This window comes from Mobula birostris, chromosome 3 (genome assembly GCF_030028105.1).
Source record: "Mobula birostris isolate sMobBir1 chromosome 3, sMobBir1.hap1, whole genome shotgun sequence".
NCBI lineage: Eukaryota > Metazoa > Chordata > Chondrichthyes > Myliobatiformes > Myliobatidae > Mobula > Mobula birostris.
This window is the reverse complement of record NC_092372.1, coordinates 130,795,096-130,816,653: the sequence shown is the minus strand read 5'-3', so window position 1 is coordinate 130,816,653 and position 21,558 is coordinate 130,795,096.

The following is a 21,558-nucleotide window of genomic DNA, read 5'->3' as shown; positions in this document are numbered from 1 at the left end:
GATCAGAGATCATATATATACCCAGAGGCCGCTTTATTAGGTGCGTCCTATAATGACAACATCTAGTGAGTGGCTGTTCTGTGGGTGAAAATGCCTTGTTAATGAGAGAGGTCAGAGGAGAATGGCCAGACTGGTTCAAGCGGACGCGAAGGTGACAGTAACTCAAGTAACCATGCATTACAATAGTGGTGTGCAGAACAGCATCCCTGAATGATGCACAAAACATCAAAACTAGAAATGGATGGGCCACAACAGCAGAAGATGATGAACATACACTCAGTTGTCACTTTATTAGGCAGAGGAGGTAGCTAACAAAATGGCCACTGAGTGTAACTGAGTATTCCTTTCATAGAACCATAGAACCATAGAAACTACAGCACAGAAACAGGCCCTTTGGCCCTTCTTGGCTGTGCCGAACCATTTTCTGCCTAGTCCCACTGACCTGCACACAGACCATATCCCTCCATACACCTCCCATCCATGTATCTGCCCAATTTATTCTTAAATGTTAAAAAAGAACCCGCATTTGCCACCTCGTCTGGCAGCTCATTCCATACTTCCACCACTCCCTGTGTGAAGAAGCCCCCCCTAATGTTCCCTTTAAACTTTTCCCCCCCTCACCCTTAACCCATGTCCTCTGGTTTTTTTCTCCCCTTGCCTCAGTGGAAAAAGCCTGCTTGCATACACTCTATCTATACCCATCATAATTTTATATGCCTCTATCAAATTTCCCCTCATTCTTCTACGCTCCAGGGAATAAAGTCCTAACCTATTCAACCTTTCTCTGTAACTGAGTTTCTCAAGTCCTGGCAACATCCTTGTAAACCTTCTCTGCACTCTTTCAACCTTATTTATATCCTTCCTGTAATTTGGTGACCAAAACTGAACACAATACTCCAGATTCGGCCTCACCAATGCCTTATACAACCTCATCATAACATTCCAGCTCTTATACTGAATACTTCGATTAATAAAGGCCAATGTACCAAAAGCTCTCTTTACGACCCTATCTACCTGTGACGACACTTTTAGGGAATTTTGTATCTGTATTCCCAGATCCCTCTGTTCCACTGCACTCCTCAGTGCCTTACCATTAACCCTGTATGTTCCACATTGGTTTGTCCTTCCAACGTGCAATACCTCACACTTGTCAGTATTAAACTCCATCTGCCATTTTTCAGCCCATTTTTCCAGATGGTCCAAGTCCCTCTGCAGGCTCTGAAAACCTTCCTCACTGTCTACTACACCTCCAATCTTTGTATCATCAGCAAACTTGCTGATCCAATTTACCACATTATCATCCAGATCATTGATATAGATGACAAATAACAATGGACCCAGCACTGATCCCTATGGCACACCACTAGTCACAGGCCTCCACTCAGAGAAGCAATTCTCTACCACCACTCTCTGGCTTCTTCCATCGAGCCAATGTCTAATCCAATTTACCACCTCTCCATGTATACCTAGTGACTGAATTTTCCTAACTAAGCTCCCATGCGGGACCTTGTCACTGAAGTCCATGTAGACAATATCCACTGCCTTCCCTTCATCCACTTTCCTGGTAACCTCCTCGAAAAACTCCAACAGATTGGTCAAACATGACCTACCACGCACAAGGCCATGTTGACTCTCCCTAATAAGCCCCTGTCTATCCAAATGCTTGTAGATTCTGTCTCTTAGTACTCCCTCCAATAATTTACCTACTACTGACGTTAATCTCACCGACCTATAATTTCCCGGATTACTTTTCGATCCTTTTTTAAACAACGGAACAACATGAGCCACTCTCCAATCCTCCGGCACTTCAGCTGTAGACAGCGACATTTTAAATATTTCTGCCAGGGCCCCCGCAATTTCAACACTAGTCTCCTTCAAGGTCCGAGGGAACACTCTGTCAGGTCCCGGGGATTTATCCACTTTAATTTTCCTCAAGACAGCAAGCACCTCCTCCTTTTCAATCTGTACAGTTTCCATGGTCTCACTACTTGATTCCCTCAATTCCACAGATTTCATGCCAGCTTCCTTAGTAAATACAGACGCAAAAAACCTATTTAAGATCTCCCCCATTTCCTTTGGTTCCGCACAAAGCCGACCACTCTGATCTTCAAGAGGACCAATTTTATCCCTTACAATCCTTTTGCTCTTAATATACTTGTAAAAGCTCTTTGGATTATCCTTCACTTTGACTGCCAAGGCAACCTCATGTCTTCTTTTTGCCCTCCTGATTTCTTTCTTAAGTATTTTCTTGCACTTCTTATACTCCTCAAGCACCTGATTTACCCCCTGTTTCCTATACATTTCATACAACTCCCTCTTCTTCTTTATCAGAGTTGCAATATCCCTTGAGAACCAAGGTTCCTTATTCCTATTCAATTTGCCTTTAATCCTGACAGGAACATACAAACTCTGCACTCTCAAAATTTCCCCTTTGAAGGCTTCCCACCTACCAATCACATCTTTGCCAGAGAACAACCTGTCCCAATCCACGCTTTTTAGATCCTTTCTCATTTCTTCAAATTTGGCCTTCTTCCAGTTCAGAACCTTAACCCTAGGACCAGACTATCCTTGTCCATGATCAAATTGAAACTAATGGAGTTATGATCACTGGAACCAAAGCGCTCCCCTACGCAGACTTCTGTCACTTGCTCTAATTCGTTTCCTAACAGGAGATCCAATATTGCATCCCCTCTAGTTGGTCCCTCTATATACTGATTTAGAAAACTTTCCTGAACATATTTTACAAACTCTAAACCATTTAGACCCCTAACAGTATGGGAGTCCCATACTTGCCTTTCCTTGCCTTTCTAATGTCCCTGGCTATCCTGATTACTAGACTTGGTCTTATTGACTCCTGATTTCTCCCATAACTGCTCAGATAAAATCTTGGTTAGACCTCCACCCTTCTAGCATGAGCAAATTTTGCTGCAGGATGGGACCCAGAGTACCAGAACAGAGAGCGGAGAGACTGTGGAGACAGATGTTGTTAAGACATCAGACAAAGTCCGGAATCAAAAGATTGACATTGTGCAACAAATGTTCTGGAGCTTTGCATATTTCAATGCAAATATTGTAGGAAAGGCAGATGAGCTCAGGGCATGGATCAACACCTGTTATTATGATATTGTAGCCACTAGTGAGACCTATGCAGGAGAGGCACGACTGGCAGCTCAGTGTTCTGGGGTTCCATTGTTATTGAAGTGACAGATCGGGAGGGATTAAAGGAAGAGGGGTGGTGTTACTAGCCAAGAAAAATATTACAGCAGTGCTCTGAAAGGACAGACTGAAGAACTTGTCCAGTGAGGCTGAAAAATAAGAAAATCTGCAGGCAGTGGAAATCCAAGCAACAGACACAAAATGCTTGAAGAACTCAGCAGGCCAGGCAGTATCTATGCAAAAGAATAAACAGGTTATGTTTCAGGCCGAGACCCTTCATCAGAACTGAAAAAAAAACATGAGAAGTCCATCTCATCCAACAAGTCCAATAAGAAAGGTATAACCATACTAATGAGACTATATCATCGACCACAAAACAGTCTACAGGATTTAGAACAATATATTTGTAGAGAAAGCTTTTCACATATTGACTGGGATTCCCATACTGTAAAGTGACTAGATGGGAGAGAGTGTGTCAAATGAGTTTAGAAAAGTTTTCTCAATCAGTACATTGAAGTCCCAATGAGAGACTGTATGATATTTGATCTGTATTAGGAATGAGACAGAGCAGGTTACAGAAATTTGTGTAGGGGCACATTTTGTATCTAGTGATCCCAATGCAACTAGTTTCAAAGTAACCATGGAAAAGGATAGGTTTGGTTTGCGGGTTGAGGTTCTGATTGCATCTTCAGAAACAACTCCATTTCCATCTTTAATATCTCTATTTTTCCCTTTCAGGATTCTTTCGAAGACCCTGACCTGGAGTTACGCGCTGACTATGGTTCTTTACAGGAATGGGGCCTGCTCTTGGAGTTCCATAACTGGCTGTTGTTCGGCATGCCAAAGGCTTGGCCCAAGAGTTTGGCTGGAATTTGGAAGCCTAGGATGTTGGTGCTCTGGAGACAGGTGAATTGAAGGTCAGTGTCATGACAGGAGATCCGTGTGTCATCACAGGAGTCGGAATATCTGCTGTGTGCCTGGAGGCCCAGGATCTTTGCGATCTTTAGGCACAGAACTTGAATAAAAGTGATGTAACGGACTTTTAACATGATAGACCAACAAGTTGTTTGTTATGTCTCCCTGCTCACTGGGAAAATAGAGATACCTCTTTCTCCCTTATTAGGGAGAGAGAGAGCCTGTGGTATGTCAAATACCGGGTGAAACACAAAGTCTTTGGGGTAACTGCAAGTCTGTGTCTTTGCTATTGCTTTGCTCACGCTTGAGTGCTCGGTAGCAGTACTGATACTTGTTTGTTTTTGCTGGTGAGGGAGGGGGTATTGTTGCTCACTGCTGCTTACATGTGGGAGGGGGAGCTTGGAGGAGTCTTTGGGGTTCCAACATTTAACTGTTGTTCATTCTTTGGGGTACTCCTTTGTTTTCGTGGATGGTTGCGAAGAAAAAGAAAAAACATTTCAGGATGTATATTGTGTACATTTCTCTGACACTAAATTATACCTTTGAACCTTTGAATTGAAGAAATGCCAATTTTGATGGTATTAGAAAGGTTCTGGCAAGTGTGGATTGGGACAAGCTGTTTTCTGGCAAAGGTTTATCTGGTAAGTGGGAGGTCTTCAAAAGTGAAATTTTGAGAGAACAAAGCTTGTATGTGCCTGTCAGCATTAAAGATAAAGATAACAGGTGTAGGGAATCTTGGTTTTCAAGAGATATTGAGGCTCTGATTAAGAAAAAAGTGGAGATGCATTGCAGGTATAGGCAGGTAGGAACAAATGAGGTGCTATGGAAAATAAGAAATGGAAGAGAACACTTGAGAAAGATATCAGGAAGGCTGTAAGAAGGCATGAGATTGCTTCAGCAGACAAGGTAAAGAAGAATTCTAAGGGAGTCCCCAGATATGTTAAGAGCAAAAAGATTGGTTGTTTGGAAGATCAGAATGGTAATCCTTGTGTGAAGCCAAAAGAGCTGGGGGAGATCTTAACTGTATGTATGAATCTGTAATTTACTCAGAAGACGGACACTGAGTATATAGAAGTGAGGCAAAACTGCATCAACCCCATGGGCTCCATACAGATTACAGAGGAGGAGCTGTTTGCTGTCCTGAAGCAAATTAGGGTGGATAAATCCCCAGGGCCTGACAAGGTGTTCCCTCAGACCTTGCAGATGGCAAGTGCAAAAACTTCCAGGGACTATGTGCCGGTGGATTGGAGGATAGTCAATTCTGCTTTTTAGGAAAGATTCTAAAAATAAACCAGCACATTATAGGTTGGTGAGCTTAATAACAGCAGTGGGAATGTTACTGGAAGGTATTCTAAGGGACTGGATATATGAGCATTTGGATAGACGTGAACTGATTAAGGATAGTTAACATGGCTTTGTGCATGGTAGGTCATGTCTAACCAACCTTATAGAGTTTTTCAAGGAAGTTACCAGGAAAGTGGACAAAGGCAAGACAGTGGATGTTGTGTCCGTGGATCTTAGTGAGGCACTTGACAATGTACTGCATGGGAAGATGGTCAAGACGGTTCAGTTACTTGACATACAAGATGAGGTAGTAAATTGGATTAGACATTGGCTTTATGGGAGAAGCCAGAGAGTGGTAGTAGATGGTTGCCTCTCAGACTGGAGGCCTGTGACTAGTGGATTGCCACAGAGATCAGTGTTGGGTGCATTGTTGTTTGTCATCTACATCAATAATCAGGATGATAATGCAATTAACTGGATCTGGAAATCTGTGGATGACATCAAGATTGGGGATGTAATGGACAGTGAGGCAGACTATCATGGCTTGCAAAGGGATCTGGGCCAGCTGGAAAAAATGGACTGAGAAATGGCAGATGGGATTTAATGCAGACAGGTGTGAGGACCAACCAGGGTAGATCTGACACAGTGATCAATAGGGCACTGAGGAATGTGGTATATTTGATAGAGGTATACAAAATTATGAGAGATATGGATAGGGTAAATGCAAGCAGGGTTTTTCCACTGAGGTTCAGTGGGACCACAACTACAGATCATAGATTAAGAGTGAATGGTGAAAAGTGTAAGGGAAACAAACGGAGAAACCCCTTCACTCAGAGAGTCGTGACAGCGTGGAACGAGCTCTAGGCGCAAGTGGTGCATGCGACCTTGATTTCAATGGCTAAGATAAGTTTGAATAGGTACATGGATGGTTGGGGTATGGAGGGCTATGGTGCCGGTGCAGGTCGATGGAAGTAGGCAGTTTTAATGGCTCAGCAAGGATTAGGTGGGCTGAAGAGCCTGTTTCTCTGATTCTAAGACTCTACAAGGATACCGATCCGCTTCAGACTTTATGAACAGTAAAAAGCTTCTCAGTGATCTGATTATGATAAGCAGAGTCGACAGAGGAGATTGTGTGGATGTAATGATTGGATATTCAGGGGATATCTACAACTGTTTTCCTTTCGCTTCTTCCTGCACCCACCAGTAAACTCCTCTCCGACCCCGACAATCACACTTAGGTCTACCAATCTTCACTTCTCGCGATCCACTGTCCGGTAATAAATCCTCATGGGACATAGGACAGGAATTCGCGGCTACGCCACGCATCAATTCCCTATTTGTCTTTAATCGTCTTCACACTTTCAGTAACGCGATGCTGAGTATGATGACATGCAATGAAAAAGTCCAAAATTTTGGAAAGTTAAAAAATTGCGAAATTGGTCAGAGATGGTCGGATACGTATATAGATGTGTCAGGTCTGACGAAGATAGAAGCAATAGTTGTCTTTTCCGAGGGGACTTTGCGCTTTGTTTTCTGTCCGATTTCAATCTTTGACTATTATTTTCCCAAAAGCATATCCATCTGTACGTGTCAGGATAGCGTACTGAAAATTAAACAGAGTGTAAGATTGCAGTTTAAAATATCTGCTCTGCCTGCCTAAGACCTTTGTAAATGGTATTTCCTTTCTTAAGGATTTGACGTAGGAAATCTGACATAATTCTTGCATCTGCACATGTAACCGCAGTTATTTCCCAATTTCCTACCGTCAAAACAGCATTTTGCCACTTTATTTCACTTGGCGCTATACCGCACGGGGCAAAGAAAGGAAATTCCTCAAAAGCACTAACCCTGCCGCAAATTCCCACGCATTCCCCTCGCCAGTTTACCTGATATCTTCTAAAATATACATTCTTTAACGCAGTTAAAATATATTCTTCAAATGTGTACGGTGGAGTCTGCTTTGAATCAGGGACGTTTAGAAACTAGAGAAAAAAATCATCGTGGTTTATATTCGGCGAACTTCCAAGTGTTGCAAGTACTTTGTAGAAAAAGGCAATAATAATAGATGAATATATTCTTGCAACCATTTACTTGATTACTGGTTTCTTTAAAAGAATTTTTAACTCACAGTTGCATCAAATATCACCTGGAAAACCGATTTTTATCATTGTTCCTTTGATTTCCTACCTTAATCATGAGATGATGGAACAGTCTTTACTTGCCTGACTGAGTGCAGAACCAGTGTCTGTCAAGAGCTGAAGCTGTCCAGGATAAAACAGGCCATTTAATTCATGCCAAACCTTTAAGAACTCCGTTATCGGCGTACAATCTACAAAATGTACTGCCTTTACTCATCCAGTCTACTCCAAAAAGTATGACCTCTACTACTAAGCAGGGCAAGGACAGCAATCGCATGGGACCACCACCTCCAGCAAGGTCCCCGCTACAGTGCTGAGGCATGGAAGTACATCACTAGCCCTTCATTTTTGTTAGGTGTAAATGCTGGAACTCCGCGGCCAGGACCTGCAGATACTCTTACAGATGAACGTAACAATGCAGATAGCGTTGTGCTAATTGCTACGCTGCCGTGGCGCCTGTAATAAAACGTTATCTTTATGAGATGACACACAGTCAGAGAATTCACATTGTACATTTGTTTTTTTTCTTCCCTATGTTCCCCTTTTTCCCCACCCTAACAGCAAGGGACGTGCCTGACCTGCTGGGCTTGCCCTCCCTGTCTGATTTCGCATCTCTCGCATTCTTTTGTCATGGTTGGTTTGTGCATGCTCTCATTCACTAACTCCTCCTCATCACTCATTGACCAAAAGCCTTATTCATAAAACCTTGTTATAGTCTCCTTAGTTTTACCCTATCAGAGGTATTCCCCCCCCCCCCCCGTTCCCTGCAATTTAACAAGAGTCTTTTCCTTTGTATTCCATTCTAACAAAAGGTCTTTGATATCCCTTTCCACAGATGCATCCTGACCTGCTAAATCAAACCATGCTCCTTCAAATGCTCATAAATGATCTCTCTAGGAATACACTCCAATGGTTTTCCCACCACTGACGTAATGCTGAATTGTTCATAATTCCTATGATCATCCGTATTACGTTTCTTGATCAAAGGAATAACATCCTCCAATCTTCTAATACTAATCCTTTTGCTAGTAAGGACAAGAAAATAAGGAGCTAATGCCCCAGCAATCTCTTCCTTCACTTCCCATAGTAACTTGGATAATCCCACCTGGCACCAAGGACTTAACTATCCTAATGCTCTTTAAAAGATGCAACACATCTTTTTTTTAACCTCTACATTCTCCATCACATTAGCCTGTTCTATGCTGATCTCACCTTCATCAAGGCTCCTCTACTGAAGCAAAGTATTCATTAAGACCATAAAACCAGGGGACATAGGAGCAGAATTAGGCCACTTGGCACATCAAGTCTGCTCAGCTATTCCATCATGGCAGACATATTATCACTCTCATCCCCATTCTCCCTCAAAACTTTGGCACTCTGACTAACCAACCTCCAATTTACAAATACTCATTGACTTGGCCTCCACAGCCGTCTGTTACAATGAATTCCATAGGTTCACAACCATCTGGCTAAAGAAATTATTTCTCATCTCTGTTCTAAATGGACACCTGTCTATTCTGAAGTTGTGCTGTCTGGTCTTCGACTCACATGCTATAGGGAATATCATCTCCACATCCACTCTGTACTTTCCCATACTGTCTGCTCCAGTTGTTGGCCAAAGCTGTGCTAATAATTAGGGAGTTGTGGTCACTACTCTGAAATGCCTGCCTACCTGACCAAGTTCATTGCCTAGTATTAGATCCAGTATGGCCTCCCTCTAGTCAGCCTGTCCAAATATAGTGTCAGGATACCTTCCTGGACATAGCTGACAAATTCTGTCCCATGTACACCTCTTTAATCTCAGGAGGTGCCAATCAATATTAGGAACAACAACCATGTTATTTTTGAACCTTCACAAACTCTGCCTACTGATTATATCTTCAGTGTTCCTGTTGCTGCTGGTGGGCTTATAGAATATTCCCTGCAGAGTGTTTACTCTCTTCGTTTTTCTGACCTTTGTCCATCCACACTGACTCAGTAATTCCATTAACTTTTCTGTATTTATTCTACCAAGGGTCCTCAACTTTTTTATGCCATGGACCAATACTATTAAACAAGGGCTCTGTGGAGCCCAGCATAGGAACCTCTTTTAGAACAACTGGTGGATAGTGTAGAAGGCTGTTGTAGGCTACAATGGGAAATTGTTAGAGTACAGAGCTGGGCTGAGAAGTGGCAAATGGTTTAATCCAGAAAAGTGATACACTTTAGAAGGTTGAACTTGAAGGCAGAGTACAAAGTTAATGACAGGATTCTTAGCAACGTGGCGGAACAGAGGATCTTGGGGTTCATGTCTATAGATCCCTCAAAGTTGTCATGCAAGTTGATAGGGTTATTAAGAAAGCATATGGGGTTTTGGCCTTCATTAAATTGTGGGAGTTGAATTTGAATTGAAGCTTTAGAGAGGCTGCGGAGGAGATTTACCAGGGTGCTGCTGGATGAGAGAGCATGTCTTATGAGGACAATTTGAGTGAGCTAGGGCTTTTCTCTTTAGAGCGAAAGTGGATGAGAGTTATATAAGATGAGAAGAATGTAGAACCAGCGACTTTTTCCAAGGGCAGGAGTGGTTAATACTAGAGGATATAGTTTTAAGCTGCACTTACATAGGGTGGGAAGTGCATGGGGCATGCTGCTGTTGGTGGTGGCAGGATGACAGGGCGGGTAGTTCAACATCAGGGGCTGAAGTGTCTGGACACAGCTGTACCGTTCCATGTTCTGTGTTCAACAATATCTCTGAAACTTTTGCTTATTGAAACATCCTTCCTTCATTCGTAAGGCCAGTGATGTTGTGGGGATGGAACTGGACTCACTCACGGTGGTGTCTGAAAAGAGGATGCTGTCTAAGTTGCATGCCATCTTGGACAACGTCTCCCATCCACTACATAATGTACTGGTTGGGCACAGGAGTACATTCAGCCAGAGACTCATTCCACCGAGATGCAACACAGAGCGTCATAGGAAGTCATTCCTGCCTGTGGCCATCAAACTTTACAACTCCTCCCTTGGAAGGTCAGACACCCTGAGCCAATAGGCTGGTCCTGGACTTATTTCCTGGCATAATTTACATATTACTATTTAATTATTTATGGTTTTATTACTATTTAATTATTTATGGTGCAACTATAACAAAAACCAATTTCCCCCGGGATCAATAAGGTATGACTATGACTATGACTACTATGAAGTGGCCAGAATCCCTTTAATACTTTTGCTGAATTTAACCCATATTTTGCACAGATTTAATATTACTCCTTATATGGCAGGGTCTAAATGAGATCACTGGGCGCAAAGAAAAGGCTGGGAATATCAATAACTGTGGCGCTTCTCTTCCTGACGAACTTAACATATTCTACGCAAGATTCGAACAGAAGAGGAGCGTCCCGCTCCCTCCGGATGAACCGTACCTGGTGGCATCGAGATTCATCGTCACCGAGGAGGACATTAGAAGGGCCTTCCTGAAGATAAATCTAAGGAAGGCGACGGGCCCAGATCGCGTCCTAGGACGGGTTCTCCGGGCCAGTGCAAGCGAGCTAGCTGGAGTGTTTGCTGACATCTTCAACTGCTCCTTGCTTCAGTCTAAGATCCCCTCGTGTTTTAAGAAGGCAACTATAATCCTAGTGCCGAAGAAGAGCAAGGTGGCATGCCTGAATGACTATCGACCTGTGGCTCTGACATCAATTGCTATGAAGTGCTTCGAGAGATTGGTTATGGCACACATCAACCACAGCCTACCGGTCAACCTCGACGCTTTGTAGTTCTCCTACCGGAGCAACAGGTCAACGGCAGATGCCATCTCTCTGGCCCTACATTCCTCCTTAGAACACCTGGAGAATAAAAATGCATACGTAAGGCTCCTTTTCATTGACTACAGCTTTGCCTTTAATACCATCATTCCAAATAAACTGATTCCTAAGCTCCGGAACCTGGGCCTTAACACTCAGATCTGCAGCTGGATCTTCAACTTCCTCACAGACAGGACCCAGGCTGTAAAAATAGGGGACAAGCTCTCCTCTACAATCACTCTGAGCACCGGTACCCCACAAGGCTGTGTACTCAGCCCCCTGCTGTACTCGCTGTACACCCATGATTGTGTAGCCAAGTTTCCATCAAACTCAATATATAAGTTTGCTGATGACACAACAATTGTAGGCCGTATCTTGGGTAATGATGAGTTTGAGTACAGAGAGGAAATTAAGAACCTGGTGGCATGGTGAGAAGACAATAACCTATCCCTCAACGTCAGCAAGATGAAGGAATTGGTTGTTGACTTCAGAAGGAGTAGCGGACCGCATGACCCAATTTACATCAGTGGTGCGCAAGTGGAACAGGTCAAAAGCTTCAAGTTCCTCGGGATCAATATCACAAATGACCTGACTTGGTCCAACCAAGCAGAGTTCACTGCCAAGAAGGCCCACCAGCGCCTTTACTTCCTTAGAAAACTGAAGAAAATTGGCCTGTGCCCTAAAACCCTCACTAATTTTTATAGATGCACCGTAGAAAGCATTCTTCTAGGGTGCATCACAAACTGGTATGGAAGTTCTCCTGTCCAAGACCAAAAGAAGCTGCAGAAGATCGTGAACACGGCACAGCACATCACACAAATCAATATTTCGTCCTTGGACGTACTTTACACCGCACGCTGTCGGAGCAGTGCTGCCAGGATAATCAAGGACACGACCCACCCAGCCAACACACTTTTCATCCCTCTTCCCTCCGGGAGAAGGCTCAGGAGCTTGAAGACTCGTACGGCTAGATTTGGGAACAGCTTCTTTCCAACTGTGATAAGACTGCTGAACGGATCCTGACCCGGATCGGGGCCGTATCCTCTAAATATCCGGACCTGCCTCTCGTTTTTTTTGCACTACCTTACTTTCCATTTTCCTATTTTCTTTTTATGATTTCTAATTTAAATTTTTTAATATTTACTAATTTTTACTATTTTTAATATTTTTAATATTTAATATTTGTAATCCAGGGAGTGTGATGCGCAGAATCAAATGTCGCTGTGATGATTGTACATTCTAGTATCAATTGTTTGGTGACAATAAAGTATAAAGTATATTTAAAGTATTGATCAAAATGTAAGGGAAGCCAAACAAGTACTGTGATCCTTGGACAGAATTTTGTCTCTTGGAAATGTCGATAAAAAGGAAAATTTAGCTTATGAATTTCTTTAAAATAAATCATTGACTTTAATACTGATCATTTTTCCGTAATGTATGAAGATTGGTTAATCTAATTTGCATATCTAAAAAAAATGGGACTCTTCATTTAAATTTTGGCAAGTACATGTTGTGGTTTGTGTGAGGTGGAAATCCCACCGATAGCTAAATTTAATTTAATCAATTGGGACACTGTAGTTCCCCTTGCTTTAAAAAAAGTATCATCAAATTCCTCATTGTCAGCTGTTTCTGTGGGCATTCTTAAAAGCTGTAAATAGAATCCACAAATGGAGGCAATGCAGAGATTTCCATGTTTTTTGACTGAGCTCAGTCTGAAAGAGAACAGACAGAGCTGTTCCTCAATGCAGTGTTGGCAGAACTGATCCCACCTTACTAAACAAACCAGGAATAAATTTCAAACAAGAGAAAATCTGCAGATGCTGGAAATCCGAGCAACATACACAAAATACTGGAGGAACTCAGCAGGCCAGGCAGCATCTATGGACGTTTGCAGGATGTTTCGACTCAGAATATCGACTGTACTTTTTTCCATAGATGCTGCCCGGCCTGCTGAGTTCCTCCAGGAATAAATTTTCAGTCTCGTGTAATGGAACATGGACCAGGCTGGTTGAAAATCTTGCTCTGTCAACATACATTTGCTGCTTTCTTCAGACTGTTTTTACATTCCCAAGATCATTTTGTAATTTCTGCTCAGTCACAAATGCCAACTAGACGATCCATCTTGATTTCCTGCAAGATGCCCACCATCTCTGTCCCAGTCAATGACTGAAGATATTAGATAGGGATACAAAATATTCAAACTGTAATACTGAGGACCTGCACTGCAGAACTAGCTATCCCTGCAGCCAAGCTGTTCCAGTATATTTTCAACCTGTTGTACATCCAAAAATGTGGGAAATCTGCTCAGTAATGTCCAGCTCAGAAGGAGCATTGATGGAACTGATCCCGCTAATATCTAGCCAAACAATCCACTTTTGATCACCAGCAAAGTGATGAAAGCTGTCATCGAGAATGTAATCAAGTGGCACTTACTTAACTATAACTTATTCACTGATACTAGCGTTGGTTTCTCCAGGACCACTCTGCTTTGGACCTCATCACTGAAGGTGAGAGGGGTGGGTTCAAGGGGGACGTGAGGGCAAGTATTTTACTCAGAGAGTGGCGGATGCACGGAATGTGCTGCCTGGTAAGGTGGTAGGAGCAAATACAATAGAGGCTTTTAAGAGACATTCGGATAGGCACGTGCATGTAAGGAAGATGGAGGGATATGGATATCGTCTAGGTAGGAGGGATTAGTATCTGGGCGTGTTTGATTTGTTTTTTAGCTGGTTTGGCACAACATTGTGGGGCCGAATAGCCTGTTCCTGTGCTGGACTGTTCTATGTTCTATGTTAAGGCTCATGGGATACAAAGTTAGCTTAGTGATAGGAGTATTTTTTGGAAGAATGATTTGATGATTATTATTATTATGTTTTATTATTATTTTATCTATCTTTTTTCTTCTATATTATGTATTGCATTGAACTGCTGCTGCTAAGTTAACAAATTTCACGGCACACGCTGGTGATAATAAACACAATTCTGATTCAAAATCTGTGACTAATGGTGTAATAGAGAGATCGGTGCTACCACAGAGATACGGCACTTTTTTTTAGATTATGAGAACACTCAGTCCTCATTTATTGTCATTTAGAAATGCATGCATGCATTAAGAAATGATACAATGTTCCTCCCGAGTGATATCACAGAAAAACAGGACAAAACAAAGACTAACACTGACAGAACCACATAATTATAACATGTAGTTGCAGCAGAGCAAAGCAATACCATAATTTGATAAAGAAGAGACAATGGGCACGGTAAAAATAAAGTCTCGAAGTCCCAAGTCGATCGACTCCCGAGTCCCCGATAGCAGGCAGCAAAGGGAGAAACTCCCTGCCATAAACCTCCAGGCACCAACAACTGCCGATGCATTGGAAGCACCCGACCATGGCCGACACTGAGTCCTTCTGTCCGAAAACTTCAAGCCTCCAACCAGCCCCTCTGATACAACCTCCCGAGTGCCATCCTCTGCCGAGCGCCTTCGACCTCATCCCGGCCACCAAAACAAGCAAAGCTGAGGATTCGGGGCCTTCTCCTCCAGAGATTCCGGACCACACAGTAACAGCGGCAGTGAAGCGGGCATTTCAGAAGTTTCTCCAGATATTCCTCTGCATACTCACGTCTGTCTCCATCAAATCAGAATTGTGCACGGTCCCCTACTTGACAAATAACAGACATATTTGTGATCTACATTAACAATTTAGATGTGAACAGAAGAGATATGAACTTGAAAATTCCGAAAAAAATGTTGTTGGTGGTGTTGATAATAAAGAAAGTCGTCTAAAGCTGTAGCAGATGTACAGTAAAGTTAGGAAGAGAATTGGAAAACTGAGGAAATTCACTAGGAAGCTACCTGGATTGGAGGATTTTAGTTGTGGGGAAAAGTTGGATCTGCTACGTTAGTTTTTCCTATGGTGAAGAAAGCTGAGGGGTGATCTTTAGAGTTATATGAGAAACATGAGACAGAGTAGTTTGTCAATAGTCAAAATCTTTTTCCCATGGTAGCAGTAGTGACTTCCAATCAAGGTGGCACCAGCGAACAATGATTCCTCAGGCGACATCTTTCAGATAGCCAATCTCTTCAATAATTTCACGTTCTCTATGTCTTCTGCTTTTTCTTTTTGTCTCGAGTGTTCCAGAAGCTATTGGAGCCTGTGACGTGTAGTTTGGAATTTGATCGAATGATCTAGTGCTCTACTGTCCCTGGAGAGGACCGATAACATGAGCATGACCAGAGACAGGGCGTGGGGCTGAGAGCGGCGTTCGCTCTTCATGGAAGGACTGAGTTTGTGCGGCCGCTCTCCTTGATGCTGATGGGAGGATGTTTTCAAAACTCTGAGACTTATGTGGTTATTGGACTTTGCTTTATTTGGTCTCCTTCAGTTTTCAGTATTTTCTTCCTGGTTGCCAATTGGTGGGTGGGTGATAAGTTAATTCTAATGCAAGGGAGGAGTGAGGGATTTTGGGTCCAATGTCCTTGAAGTTTTCTTTGTGTGGACAATCTGTTAGATTTTTGTATGCAAGAGAGTGGGGATTGGAGGTTTGATACTATTGTCGCTATTCTTTTCTGTGTGGTGTTATTGTCGCTGTTTATTTGCAAGGGAGGGGTTGGTGGTTTGGGGTTTGCGAATTTTGTTTCTTTTTCTTTTTCATGCCAGGGGGTGAGGTTGATATATTTTCTTTCAACAACTCCCATGGGTTTTCTGTAATTTCATGGCTATCTGGAAAAGATGAATATCAGAGTTGTATTGTACATGCATACTTTGACAGTAAAATGAACCTTTGAACATTTGGTATCAAAAAGATACGGTAGCATTAAGTTGAGAGGAAGGAGTTTTAAAAGGGACCTGATGAAATAATGTTTTTTATACAGAAACTAGTTAATATCTAGAACACCTGGCAAAAATGTGTCTGGTGGACCTAGCTTCCAGAGGAGATGGTGGGATCAGGTACAATATCTGTGTTTAAAAGGCTTCTTTCTCAGACATTTAAATAGGCAAAGCATTGAAGGATATGGTCCTAATATGATCAATGTCTATAGGCAAAATGATTTTAGTGGCTATGGTGAGCCAAAGGGCCTGTTTTTGAGCTATGCGGCTCATAAAGAGGTTAGATCATACAGTTCGATAGGGCCCTCATCCTACTTGGCATTGAACCTCCATCCTTATCGATGTTCTTCTCTTGCAAGAAGTGCACATGGAATTAAATTATGCAATTTGACAAGAGGATATCTGTTTTCCTCATGAATTAGTCGAATGCCTTTGTGCACGTAATGTCAGTAGTTTTAGGCCTGCATTATTTAGCCGGTTACTAACACTGCCACACCTCACTTTAACTGGTTCAGAGTTGGAATGTACAGATCAGTCTCATTATTGTGCTTAAAAGGAACAACCTTGCAAGTCAGTAGGAATGAAAGCAATTCCTATCACATTTGATTGTCAGTTTCATTTTAAACAAGAGATAGCATTAGTATAAAACATAATTAAAACCAATTAACATAGCTTTCCATTCTGCACGCACACATTTCCACTCACCCTACCTCAGGAACTATTATAGATGTACCGTGGAGAGCATTCTGACAGTCTGTATCACTCTCTGGTATGCGGGGGGGGGGGGCGTGGGGGGTAGCTACTGCACAGGACCAAAAGAAGCTGTCGAGGGTTGTAAATTTAGTCGGCTCCATCTTGTGTACTAGCCTAGAAGTACCCAGGACATCTTCAGGGAGCGGTGTCTCAGAAAGGCAGCATTCATTATTAAGGACCTCCAGCACCCAAGGCATGCCCTTTTCTCACTGTTACCATCAGGTAGGAGATACAGCAGCCTGAAGGCACACACTCAGTGATTCAGGAATAGCTTTTTCCCCTCTGCCATCTGATTCCTAAATGGACATTGAACCCTTGAACACTACCTCACTTTCTTAATATATATATGTGTTGTTTTTTTGCATGATTTTTAATCTATTCAATATATGTATACTGTAATTGATTTTCTTATTGATTATTATTTTTTCTTTCTTCTAAATTATGTACCGCATTGAACTGCTGCTGCTAAGTTAACAAATTTCACGACACATGCCGGTGATAATAAACCTGATTCTGATTCTGATATTATTTTGATTGAGAATTTCTGTCTGCTAAATTGCTGTTAGACATTAAAATGGCCAAGTTTTTTTTTTAGCCCACTGCCAGAATTATATCCACCAGGAAATGGGCCAAATACAGGACTGTGGCCATTTAGATCACATGAAACATGGAAATCGCAGAATCTTGGGATGAGTAAGAACAGTCTCCTTCCTTCATTACATCAGTAATAATTACTGCATCTTCAGCTCTGAGGAATTGAAAGTGTGCTTGTGTAAATTCATTTAACGTGGGATAGCCATACAATTATCGATTAGCACAGCAGCTACCATAGAATATATAGAGGAGAGCTTGGTTCAATGGCACAGACAATGGGAGACCAAGTGCCCCCCCACTCCCTCTCTCTCTCTCTCTCTCTCTCTCTCACACACACACACACACACACACACACACACACACACACACTATATTTGATCCTATTCCTCTGACTACTCAAGCAAACATGCAACTTTAATTTCTTTAATCTGTGTCTGTCAGCAATTGGCGACAGGTCACAGCATGACTTTCATGATTAACCAAGAACATACTTCTCATTATGTGCCGAACTATTCCTGAAATTTTAAATGATGTGCATGTGCAGTGAGAAGTGGGGTCAGTGTATTGAGGCAAAGCGTAGAAAGAGTGCATGAACACAAGGAGCAGGAATTCTAACTCTTTCCCAGGTGGTTCATTTACACTTACAGTATGCTGGCAGAAAAAGAATCTGAGGGTTCTATGTAGTGACATGTATGTATTCTGATAACAAATTTTACTTTGAACTTTGAACATCAGAAGTTCCTTGACATACAGCAGTACAAAAAATTCATGCACGCAGCAAGTGAAATTCAATGGTTTTCTGTTTAAATCAGGCCAATTCCTGAAGGAGCACCTTGACAGCGTGCACAGTGTATGCACTCAACATTCCTGTGTACAGTATATGTTACCTCATGCAGGGCACTACACATGTGGAGCCTGCATAGACAAAATCCATCTTGTCTAATTCTCCGTTTCATTGTCCCTGGATTAATCTTTGTCTGATGAAGAGGTTTTGTGGGACATTCACAGAGAAACAGTATTTAATAGCCCCTTATTGATAGTTGCTGTGCAATCTAAATATCTGCTCAACTACTTTTCAAATAGTAATACACACATCCTGATGAAGGGTCTCGTCCCGAAACATCGACTGTTTACGGTTTTCCATAGATGCTGCCTGACCTGCCGAGTTCCTCCAGCATTTTGTGTGTATTACTTTGATTTCAAGCATCTGCAGATTTTCTTTTGTTTGTGATTCGACCACTTTTCAGATAGGTTTGGAGACAATTTCCATCTGTCTAGAGGAATGAGAGGTGATATTATTCACCTTTTTCAAACATATAAAATCCTAAAATGGCTGGACAGGGTAGAAGCTGAGATGTTTTCACCACCTGATACTCACAAACAAGGGGGCATAGTTACAAAATAAGGGGCCAGTCATTTAAAACTGAAGTGTGGAGATCTTTTTTTTCTCAGAAATGGGATTGAATCCCTGCCCCAGATGATGGTGTAGACCAGGTCATTCCATATACTTTCAGTTGAGAGATCAAAGAAGTGAGAGTATTAGGATCTGGCACATGATGATAGATCACATTGAATGACAGGGCAGTAGTAAGGTACCTGGTGGACTATTGATACGAAAATAGGTGGATATGTGGATAGAGATGACGATTGTCAAAGGATATAGTAGGATATAGATTATATGAAAATATGGATGGAGAAATGCAAGAAGAACATATACAGTAAATGGCAGGAGCCTCAGGAACACTGATGTATAGACAGGACCAGACCTCTCTGAAAGTGGAACACAACTAGATAGGATGATAAAGAAGGTGCGTGGCATGTTTGGCATATTGTGAAGTACATCAACCACATTGCCTTCAGCAAAACACTTAGTTTTCTCGTCAAAGAATTCCATCAAGTGGTCCAACTGGATTTTCCCAAAACAAAGTTACACTGATCATCTTTGATTCAACCCCACAAATTTAGATTAATCCTGTCCCTTCTTTGTAATAATATTTCGATCATACCTGAAGGCTTCTCGATTTATGGGATGGACCGAACTGTGACTGGGAGAACTCATGGAAAGCATCCAGCTCAGATGGGGTACCTGGCCAACTGCTGAAAGCCTGTGCTGATCATCTGGGTGGAGTGCCTACTGAGATCTTTAACCTCTGGCTTCGGCAGTGTGTGGTACTCACCTGCTCCAAGCAGGCTTTAATTGGTCCAATGCCCAAGAGAGCGTGGTAACTTGCCTTAATGACTATTGCCCAGTAGCACTTACATCCACAGTGAGGAAGTGTTTTGAGAGCTTGGTGATGATGCATATCAACTCCTGCCTGAGACATTTACTGTAGATGCAGTCCAATCTTCCGAACAGAGCAACAGATCCATAGCAGTTGTCAACTCATTGGCTCTTCACCCAACCCTGGACAGTAAAGATACACACATTAGGATGCTCTTTATCGACTATAGCTCAGCATTCAATACCATCTTCTCCTCAAAGCTAATCAATAAGCTTCAAGACCTTGACTTCAATATCTCCTTGTGCAATTGGATCCTTGATTTCCTCACTTGCAGACTCCAGTCAGTTTGGATTAGCAGCAACATCTTCTCCACAATCTCCATTGCCACAAGCCTCCGTGCTTAGCCCCCTGCTCTACTCACTTTACACTTGTGATTGTGTGGCTAAGCACAGCTCCAATGCCATATTGATGTTTGCTGATGACACCTCTGTCATAGGCCAAATCAATCGCAATCAGAATCAGAACCAATTTAATATCACCAGCATATGTCATGAAATTTGTTGCTATGAGGCAGCAGTACATTGCAATACATAATAATAAAAACAGTGAATTACAGGAAATAAGTTGGTGTTCATGGGTTCCATGTCCTTTTAGAAATCTGATGGCAGAGGGGAAGAGTGTGTGCCTTCAGGCTCCTGTACCTCGTCCCTGATGGTCGCAATGAGAAGACAGCATGTCCATGGTGATGGGAGTCCTTAGTGATGGATGCTGCCTTTTTGAGGCATCACTTCTTGAAATTGTCCGGCATCCAACAGAGGCTAGTGTCTATGATGGAGCTGACTGTTTCAGAACTTTATAAAGCTCCTTTCAAACCTGTTCAGTGCTTTCCCCCATACCAGATGATGATGAAGCCAGTTAGAATGCTCTCCACAGTATATTTGTAGACATTTGTGAGTGTGTTTGGTGACATACCAAATCTCCTCAAACTCCTAATGAAATATAGTCTCTGTTGTCCCTTCTTTGTAACTGCATCAATATGTTAGGCCTAGATACTAATGATCTGTAGAGATGGTAGACTGCTGTAAGAAACATAAGGTTATTATATTAGGTGATTTTAACTTTTCACATATTCACTGGAACTTCCTTAATGTAAAAGGACTAGATGGGATTGAGTTTGTCAGATGTCATCAGGGAAATTTCCTTACTCAGTACATGGAAGTCCCAATGTATGTGATTCTTATCTGCTATTAGGGGATGAGATAGGGCAGGCGACAGAAGTTTGTGTAGGGGAACACTTTGCATCTAGTGACCATAATGCCATTAATTTCAAAGTAAATATAGAAAAAGATATGTCTGGTCCCTGGGTTGAGATTCTAAATTGAAGAGAGGCCAATTTTGATGGTATCAGAAAGGATCTGGCAGATATGGATTGGGAGAGGCTGTTTTCTGGCAAAGGTGTACTTGATAAGTTGGAGGCCTACAAAAGTGAAATTTTGAGAGTGCAAAGCTTGTATGAATAAAAGGTAACAATAACAGGTTTAAGGAACTTTGGTTTTCAAGAGATATTGAAGCCCTGATTAAGAAAAAATGAAGGTGCATAGCAGTGATAGGGAAGGAAGGAACAAATTATGTACTTATACAGTGTATGAAATGCAAACTTTCATTACAAGTGAAATTAGGAGGGCTAAAAGAAGACATGAGGTTGCCTTAGAAGACAAGGTGAAGGGGAATCCTAAACGATTCTACAGATACGTTAAGAGCAATAGGATTGCAAGGGACAAAATTGGTCCTCTGGAATATCAGAATGGTAATCTATGTCTGGAGCTAATAGAGATGGGAAAGATCTTAAATTGATTTTTTTGCATTTGTAATTACTCAGCAGATG